Consider the following 10,139-nt stretch of genomic DNA (forward strand, 5'->3'; position numbering starts at 1 on the left):
CCTGTAGCCTGCCAATCCCCCTGTGTGCCTCTGTTTCAACCATCAGCCATTTTTACCCTGGTAGAAGTGGCTCTCTTCTTCCCCATCACATCTGGATTCGTTTCTGTGCTTTAACTGACCTTTGCTAAAGTCTCTTGCTACATTACCTAAAATTCATTTGTTTCTTCAGACCAAAACTTTGCTAGCTTACCAAACCAATAGTGATCCTCCTTAGGGCAGAATTTGAACAGGTAAACTCATTTTTGGTGAGAAATGAAACACAAATGCTGTTGAAAAAACCTGAAGTCATTAACTGTTGCTTCTTTAAGTGAAGGGATTGAAAGCTATCAGTCTCTTGACCTGACCTTGAGAGTCAAGAAAACATCTGGCCTTCAAACTGCTGGGAAATTCCAGCCTCTGCGCAAGAGATGGTACATGGAGCATCTCTGCTTCTTCTCTTGAGGCCTGACTTTGTGCCATCGTTAAGTTTAGGTCATGACTAAAGGGAAAGTTTTGGGTGGAAGCAGTGGTTTTCTGCTTGGCTTTGGATGTGAATGTTTTATTTCAAGTGACTTACGTTAAGAATTTCTCAGACTTTCTTGCGTGTTAGAGCAAACTCAAATCTGCTTTTTTTGTTTTGTTTTGTTACAGAGCTCTGCTTTATAATTTTGTAATAAAGTTTCAACATAAAAAATAATTTTAGTTCTTTTCTAGATATAAGGAGATGCAAGAACTTGGGTTCATAAAAATATTCTCCTGAAAATATTTAACTCTCTGAAGGCCTGTTCTGCCAGTTTCTCCCAGAGCACAGAGTGCCTCATTCCTGATCTCCACCCTGAACTCCTTTCAGGGGGTGTTGTAGGTCAGCAACTGCAGTGGCCAGTGACCTAATCCTTGTAGTGCCAGAAGGCAAGTGACAATTTATAGTTGGCACCAATCAAAAGGCAGATAATGGCAGAATGTATTTTTAAAAGAGTAAAGAAAAGACAAAGAAAACATGATTCAGTTATGCATTGTCATCAAGAAATTCACTCTATATGCAAAAGGTATTCTCCATTATGATGCAAAGATACAATGCAAATAGAAAGCAAAAGTGAGCTGGGGTTGTTCTATTAATATCAGAGAAAATAGAATTTGGTTAAAGATACTTACAAGAGAAAAGGATATTTTTATTGATAAAAGAGTCAAACCATTAACAGGAGTTAACAATGATAAACATATATGCACCTGAATCTATGACGCAAATAGTGACAAAAAAGGGGATGTTCTATAATCATAGTTGAGGGCTTCAATACTCCATTTTCTATTATGAATATAACTAGAGATATCTAAAAGCAGACAGGGGACTTGAACAACACAACACACAAACTAGACTTAACAGATAATTATGTATACATATACCATATATACACACACATACAAATATGTCAGTACGTAACAACAGCAGAATACACATACTACTCTAGTACACATGGAACATTCACATCATAGACCAACTCATATGTAAGTCCCCCGAAAAGACTCAGTGATGTTTTAAAGTTTGAAATCATAGAAAGCATGTTCCATGACTACAATGGAATGAAACTAGGAATCAGGGGGAAAAAAAAATCCATGACTCAAAAGTTGGTTCTTTCAAACCATTAAAAGAGTACAAAAACTTTTATCTAGGCTGACTAAGAAAAAGAAGAGAAGACGCAAATTACAAAAATCAGAAATAAAGGTTGAGGGCATTACCATCTACCATGCAGAAATAAAAAAATTTACAAGAGACTACCATGAGCAGTTACACTCCTATGAATTATATAAATGGGATAAAATGGACATACTACTAGAAACACAGAAACTACAAAAACTGATGAAGAAAGGAATAAGAAATCTTAGACCTATGAATTAGAGATAGAGTACAGTAAGTAAAAAGATTGAATTAATATCAAAAACCTTCAGAAGATTCTGACATCACCAATATGGTGACAAAGTTTGTTTCACTCCCTCTCTCAAGAAGAACAACAAATAACTATTCAATATGAGACACCACTGAGAGGATCCTAAATATTGGGGTGATACTGAAGCACCCCATTCCTCACAAAGGCCAAGACAGACTTGCATTAGAAGGTAAGAGAAGTGACTACACGTTAACTGCATTGCCCTTCCTCCAGCTCAGTGCGGCACCACAAGGAGAGGTCTCCCCTGAACCCCTGGTTTCTTCAGTAAGGAAAGAGAACCTAGGGTGACAAACCCCTCTCCCCAGCATTGTAAGTTGCTTTGCAGGAACTCCTACTCTGATCTTGCACCATGAGGATTGCAGGGAAATTTGCATGGCTCAACCACTGGAAATCTGACTGTGACCAAGTAGGGAGGAGGGGCTTGCAATGACCAGCAAAGAGATCTTGGCAGACTGAGGCCATATCTGCAAAGCCCAAATATAATATAATCCTAAACAGCAGCTTTGCTTATTTACAGACCAGGTTAAGTAAGCACTCTGACAGGGAACGTGGTGAGGTGAGATGCAGATCTGCCTGCTTTGGAGCCTCAAAGGATGCCAGTCTTAGAGCCCAGTTTTCCCTTACCAAAGCAGGAAACTGAATCACATCCCCACCTGCTGTGGACAGTGTCTTCTGTCACCATCTGACCAGAAGGACTGCCAACAACTCCTGGAAGCCATATGGCTCAGCAGCACTCATGCCTAGACTTGACAGGGCATACCTATTAGACTACAGAGCAAAGCCTGTACTGGTCCTGGAGCATTTCTGTGCTATACACAATCAGTGAGGTTAATTCATAGCCAAGGCTGAGCGTAGCTCCTGGCGCCTCCCACCTAGAAAGTCTGTTGGAAAAATTGAGAGTTGTCTGAAGTAGACTCTCCACCTCCCACACAGGCAAGTGAGATAAGACATTGCCCACCCGCTGTGGAGAATGTTTTCCCACACCATATGACCAGAAGGGCTGAAGACAACTCCTGCTGTAGCCCAGTGGCTCTTGAGCCAAGGGGTGGGTGGGTGGAGCCAATAGTTTGCAGAGCAAAGCCAGTGTCTCTGTTCAGTCAAGGAACTTGGGGTGAAAGTCGGCTTGATTTAAGGCAATACACAAATGAATCTACTGGCATTAGAGCTGCTTCTCCTGCTGTACCTAGGTAAGGAATCTAATTTGTATCCATGCTTTTCACTGAATATAGCCTTAAACATGTCCAACCAGGAAACCTTACTTGGGAATCTGCATAGCCCATTCAACAGCCCTTCAGGCAGTGGCACTCAAAACGGGAACAGAGCCTGCAGCTTCCCCACCTGCAAAACTTATGGCCTCATCCCATGAGGGAATTTAGTTCACATTCTGGCCATACACGCTGGTCTCCATACAACAAGCTGTACAGGTCCTGGGAACCATCTTGCTGCCCTACTAGAGTATGGAAGCTAATTCATACCCCATCAACTACTGAATAGAGTACTCAGTCCTAACTATCTAGTAAGCTTGATCAGAGAATCCAGGAAAATATGTGGCCTATCCTACAACCTCACTTGGGTAGGGAGACTACCAGCAGTCCTATCCAACTCTTCTCAACCAGTTGCACAATGATGATCTTTGTTAGCAGAGCTGAAAGAGTTGTCATGCCCCATAGACCATAATAACAGGTGGCACATACCCAAGCAGAGACACCCAGAAACCCAAACTTAGCTAACTGGTGAAGAACTATGTCTGCCAAAAATAACCTGTAATGTATAGAAGAGGAGCCTCATTACTCAAATGTGCAGATATCAATATAAGGAATCAAGGATCACACACACAAAAAAAACTAGGTAAGTTATGTCATCAGAAGAAACTAATAAACTCCTGTAACAGATCATAAAGAAATGGAGCTCTATGAAGTTTCAGACAAAGAATTCAGAATAATACACTTAAGGAAGTTTAGTGAACTACAAGAAAACTAAATAGTTGTCTATTTAGTTGATACACAACTAAATAAAATTAGGAAAATAATGCATGAAAAAATGAGGACAATAACTTACGAGAAAATATTTAAAAACCAAACAGAATCCTAGAGCTAAAGAATAAGATGACTGAACCGAATAATTCAATAGACGTCTACAATAGTAAAATTAGTTTTGCAAAAGAAAGAATCACTGATCTAGAAGACAGGACATTTAAATTTATCCAGCCAGAGGAGCAAAAAGGGGGGGAAAAGGAATTTAAAAAATGGGATAATATATTTCAATATTAAGAGGGGAAAAAAAACTGTCAACCAAGAATACTACACCTGGCAAAGCTACTCTTCAAACATAAAGGAGAGATAAAGGCGTTCCCAAATTATCAAAAGCTGAGGAAATTAATTATCACTAGACCTGCCTTAGAGAGTTCTTTTAGTCAGTGTAAGAGTATACTAATTAAAATTGTAAAAAAAATCTGAAGGTAATGTAAAACTCACTGGTAATAGTAAACATAGAGTCAAAATTGGATTTTCTAACATAATAATGGTGGTGTGTAATTCTCTAACAGGTTTACTTGAAAGAAAAAACATCACACATTAAAAATCACCATAACTACAAACAGAAAACAATTAACAAAATGGCAAATAGTACCTACCACCATGCAACTTGCCTATCAATAATTACTTTAATCAAAAATGAATTAAAATCTCCAAAGACCTGCAATGGCTGAGTGGATTAAAAGCCAAGTTCCAAAAGTATGCGAGCAAATTTTAACAACAATGAAACCTAAAGAGGAGTAACACACTTATATCATAAAATAACATATTTTATTATATTTTAATATAACATACTTACATTATGAAATAGATGTTAAACTAAAAATGGAACAGAGAGAAAAAGAAGGCTTATATATAATATTAAGGGGTCAATTAATCAAAAACATGAAACAACTGAAAATATTTATGCACTCATCCTAGGAATGCCTAAATATATGAAGCAAATGCAGACAGAACTAAGAGGAGAAACAAACAGCAACATAATAATAGTAAGTAAGGTTAATACTTGACTTTCAAAAATGTATACACTATCCCGACAGAGAATCATAAAGGAGTAGCAGAGGGCTTCCCTGGTGGCGCAGTGGTTGAGAGTCTGCCTGCCAATGCAGGGGACACGGGTTCGAGCCCTGGTCTGGGAAGATCCCACATGCCACAGAGCAGCTGGGCCCGTGAGCCGCGATTACTGAGCCTGCACGTCTGGAGCCTGTGCTCCACAACAAGAGAGGCCGTGATAGTGAGAGGCCCGTGCACCGTGATGAAGACTGGCCCCCGCTTGCCACAACTAGAGAAAGCCCTCGCACAGAAATGAAGACCTAACACAGCCATAAATAAATAAATTAATTAATTAAGTTAAAAAAAGAGTAGCAGATTTCAACAACTCTATGGATCGAATGAACATAATAGATATGTGCAGAAAATTCTATCCAACAGCAGCAGAATACACATTTTCATCAAGCTCATAACATTTCCAGGATAGATCATATGTTAGGGCACAACACAAGTTTTAGCATATTCAAGAACTGAAATCATGCCAAGTAGCTTCTCTGACCATAATGATATAAAACTACAAATCAATAACAGAAGGAAAACTGGAAAGCTTAGAAATACAGAATATTAAACAGTCTCCTGAAAAACCAATGGATCAAAGAAAAAAGTTACAGAAATAAAAAGTACCTTGAGACAAACAAAAATAGGAACAATATATAAATATTTATGGAATGCAGCAAAAACAGTTCTAAGAGAAATGCTTATAGCTAAAAAGGCATATATCAAGAAAATAGAAGTTTCTTAAATAAACAAACTAACATGATACCTAAAGGAACTAGAAAAAGAAGAACAAACTGAGGGCAAAGTAGCAGAAAAAGAAATAATAAAGACTAGAGCAGAACTTTAAAAACAGAAATATAATAGAAAAGATTAACAAAACTAAGAATCGGTTCTTTGAAAAGATAAATAAAATTGGCAAAACTTTAGCTAGACTTACCAGAGAAAAAAGAGAGGACCTAAGTCAACAAAGTAATAAATAAAAGTGGAGACACTACAGCTGATACTACAGAAATATACAGAATCATAAGAAACTATTAGGATCAACTATATGCCAACAAACTGGACAACTGATACAAAATTGATAAATTCTCAGAAACATACAACCAGCCAAGACTGAATGAGGAAGAAAGAGGAAATCCTAGCTGACCAATAGCAAATAAGGAGATTGTATCAATAATCAAAAATCTTTCAACTACAACAAAAGAACTCAGGACCAGAAGGCTTCATCAGTGAATTCACCAAACATTTAAAGAATTAATACCAATTGTTTGCAAACTTTTCCAAAAATCTGAACAGAAGAGGAGACTCTCAAACAAAACGTGAGGCCAGCATTACATTGATATTAAAGCCATATAATGGCACTAAAAGAAAAGACAGCTACAGACTAATATTCTCAATGAATATAGTTGCAAAAAATTTCAATATAATACTAGCAAATGGAATTCAGCAGTTTGTGTTGAACAGTTGAAAATAGGGGTTAGAATTGTAAGCAGTGAAGTACAATTGTCTCTATTTGCATATAACATAATTTTAGATGTATAAAAATCTTAGAGTCCACCAAAAACTGTTAGATCTAATGAACAGATTCAGTACATTTGCTAAATACAAAAGCTATATACAAAAATCAGTAGCGGATCTATCCACTATCAATAAATTATCTGAAAAAAATCTTAATCCATTTACCCTAGCATCATAAACAATAAAACACTTGGAAATAAATTTAACCAAGAATGTAAGTCTCTATATTGAACACTACTACACTTTGATAAAAGTAACTAAAGAAGACACAAATAAATGGAAACATAACTTGCGTTTGTAGATTGTAAGAATTAATATTATTAAAATGTTCATATTACCCAATGTCATCTATATATCCTTTGCAATCCCTATCAAGATTGCACTGGCAGTTTTTATTAATGTAAAAAGAATCTTTAAATTTTTATGGAACTGCATAAGTCTCTGAATAACCAAAGCCATCCTGAAAAAGAAGAACAAAGATGGAGGCATCAAAATTCCTGTTTTCAAACTATAGTACAAAGGTATAATAATCAACACAGTATGATATTGGCATAAATATACATAGGCCAATGAAGCATAATTAGGGTCCCCAATAAACACATGTAAATTCCGTCAAGTAAGATTTGACAAAGGAGTCAAGAATACTTAATGGAGAAATATAGTGCTGGTAAAATTGGATAGTCAAATATAAGATAATGAGCTTAGACCTCTATATTACCCCATTCAGAAATAAACTAAAAACCAATTAAAGTCTTAAATGGAAAACCTAAAACCATAAAACTCCTAGAAGAAAACATAGGCTAAAATTTCCTTGACATGTCTAAGCAATGATTTTTTTTTGATATGACACCAAAATGAGAGGCAACAAAATAAAAAACAAGTAGGGTTACATCACACAAAAAAATCTTTGGCACAGCAAAGGAAACTATATACAACATGAAAATGCAATATATGGAATGGGAGAAAATATTTGCAAATCCTATATCTGATAGGGATTAATATTCAAAATATTAAGAACTCATACAACTTAATAACAAAAAGTAGTAATGCTATTTTAAAATGGGGAAAGAACCTGAATAGAAAATTTTCCAAAAAGATATTTAAATGGCCAATTATTACTTATTTAAGTGGCTTCTACTCCAACAAATGGGGAGCAGAACCCATCCCTGTCCTGTGACAGCCACTGAGCAAAGAGGAAGCCCTGTCCAACATCTAGTTCAGGCTCTGTTCACCACAACACTAAGCACACCCCTAGCAAAAGGAGAATTGCCAGCATGCTCCGAGAAAAGACGTGGTAAGTATCCTTACCAAAAACATCCCTTGCACTGAAAATATTAGACTCACACAGGGACACTTCGACATAAAAACAGCCTTTCAAGACTATGGTAGATAACTGTTTCTCCTAAGTTCATAGAGACAGAGAAAATAAAGTAAAATAGAAAAGCAGAGGAACAGCTCACAGTTAAAAGAACAAGAGAAATCCCCTGAAAGAAAGAAAACAGTAAAACAGACCTCTCTAGTCTACTAGACCCTGAGTTAAAAAAGGAGGTAATAAAAATGCTAAAGTAATTAAGGAAGATCATCAATAGAAATGCAGATTACTGTAACAAGAAAGTAGAAATTATAAAGTGGAAACAATAAAGGGTAGACAACTCAACTGCCAAGATAAAAATTGAGCTAAAAGTAATGAATAGCAGACTAAATAATGCAGAAAAAAAAATAAGTGGTCTTGAAGATAGAATAATGGGAATATACCCAATCAGAACAGCAGACAGAAAGACAAGTGAAAAAAATGAAATGAAAAGAAAATAAAGAAAGAAATCAATATACAAGAACATGGGATAATATAAAGCATACAACCTACACATAATAGGGGTTCTAGTGCAGAAGGAAGTGAAAAGGGGATTGAAAATGTACTTGTAGAAGTTGTAAGCTGAAAACTTCTCAAACTTAAAGAAGGAAACAGATATCCACGTATGAAAAGCACAGTGTCCCAAATAAGATGAACTTAAACAGACCCACACCAAGACACACCATAAATAAAATGGCAAAAGTTAAAGATAAAGAGAGGTTCCTAAAAGCAGCAAGAGAAAAGCAAAGAGTCAGTTACAAGTGAACCTCCCCAAGGTTATCAGCTGATTTCTTGACAGGAACAGAATATTGAAAAGTCTTCTGTAAGTAGAAAGAAGCAAGAATCTATAGAAAAGGGAATAACACAATAGGAAAGGCAAAACTACAAAAGGATTGATCACTTAACTAAGTCAGTTCATAGAGTGAAAAAACAAACAAAAAATTGTCCATGTGATTATAATCACAATTAACAACAAAAGAATAAACATGAAGATGTAGACGAGGACATCAAAATCACAAAATGCGGGGAAAGGGAGTTAAAAAATGTTCTCCTTTAGAATGTATTTGAGCTTATGTGGCTATCAGTCTAAAGCAAGAAGATACAGTTATGGGTTAACATAGTTAAAAACCAGGGTAACCTCAAATCAAAAAGCATACAATAGATTCACAAAAAACAAAAAAGAAAGGAACTCAAGAATATTACAAAAGAAAAGCATTAAACCACAAAAAGAAAAACAGAAGCAGAAAGGAACAAAGAGCTACAAAATCAACTGGAAAACGGTTTAAAATGGTAATAAATACATATTTATCAATAATTACTTTCAATGTCAATGGACTAAATGCTCTGATCAAAAGACACAGAGTGGCAAATTGGATTCTTCTTAAAAAAAGAAAAGAAAGAAAAAAAAAAAGAAAAAAAAGAATTTACAACATCCTGCCTACAAGAGACTCACTTTAGGGTGAAAGATACAGACTGAAAGTAAGGGGATGAAAAAAAATATTTCATGTAAATGGTTGTGACAAGAAAGTGAGGGTAGCAATACTCTTATCAGACAAAATAGACTCTAAATCAAAGTCCCTAATGAAAGACAAAGAAGGACACTATATGATGACAATGGGATAAATACAAGAAGAGGATATGATGCTTGTTAACATATATGCACCCAATATAGGAGCACCTAAATGTATAAAAAATGCTAACAGAAAAAAAGTGAGAAATGGACAGGAATACAATAATTGTAGGAGACTTAACTCCCCACTGATATCAACGGACAGACCTTCTAGATGGAAAATTAATAAGGTAACAGAGATCCTAGAAAACACAGTAGCATAGCTGGACTTAATTGATATGTGCAGGACACTACATCCAAAACAAGAATACACATTCTTTTCAAGCATGCATAGAACATTCTCTAGGATTAATCAAATACCAGGACACAAAACAAGCCTCAACAAATTTAAGAGGTTAGAAATTATTTTAAGCATCTTTTCTGACCACAGTGCTATGAAACTAGAAATCAACCATAGAAAGAAAAACAAGAAAGAAAAAAAAAAGATTACATGGAGACTAAACAACATGCTACTGAAAAACCAGTGGGTCAATACTTAAATCAAAGAGGAAAACAGAAAATACCTTGAGACAAATGACAATGAAAACACAACCTTAGAAAATCTGTGGGATACAGCAAAACCATTCTAAGAGGGAATAGCAACACAGGACTTCCTCAACAAACAAGAAAACTCTCAAATAAACAACCTAACCTGTTAC

Source organism: Eschrichtius robustus (genome assembly GCF_028021215.1).
Source record: "Eschrichtius robustus isolate mEscRob2 chromosome Y unlocalized genomic scaffold, mEscRob2.pri SUPER_Y_unloc_1, whole genome shotgun sequence".
Lineage (NCBI taxonomy): Eukaryota > Metazoa > Chordata > Mammalia > Artiodactyla > Eschrichtiidae > Eschrichtius > Eschrichtius robustus.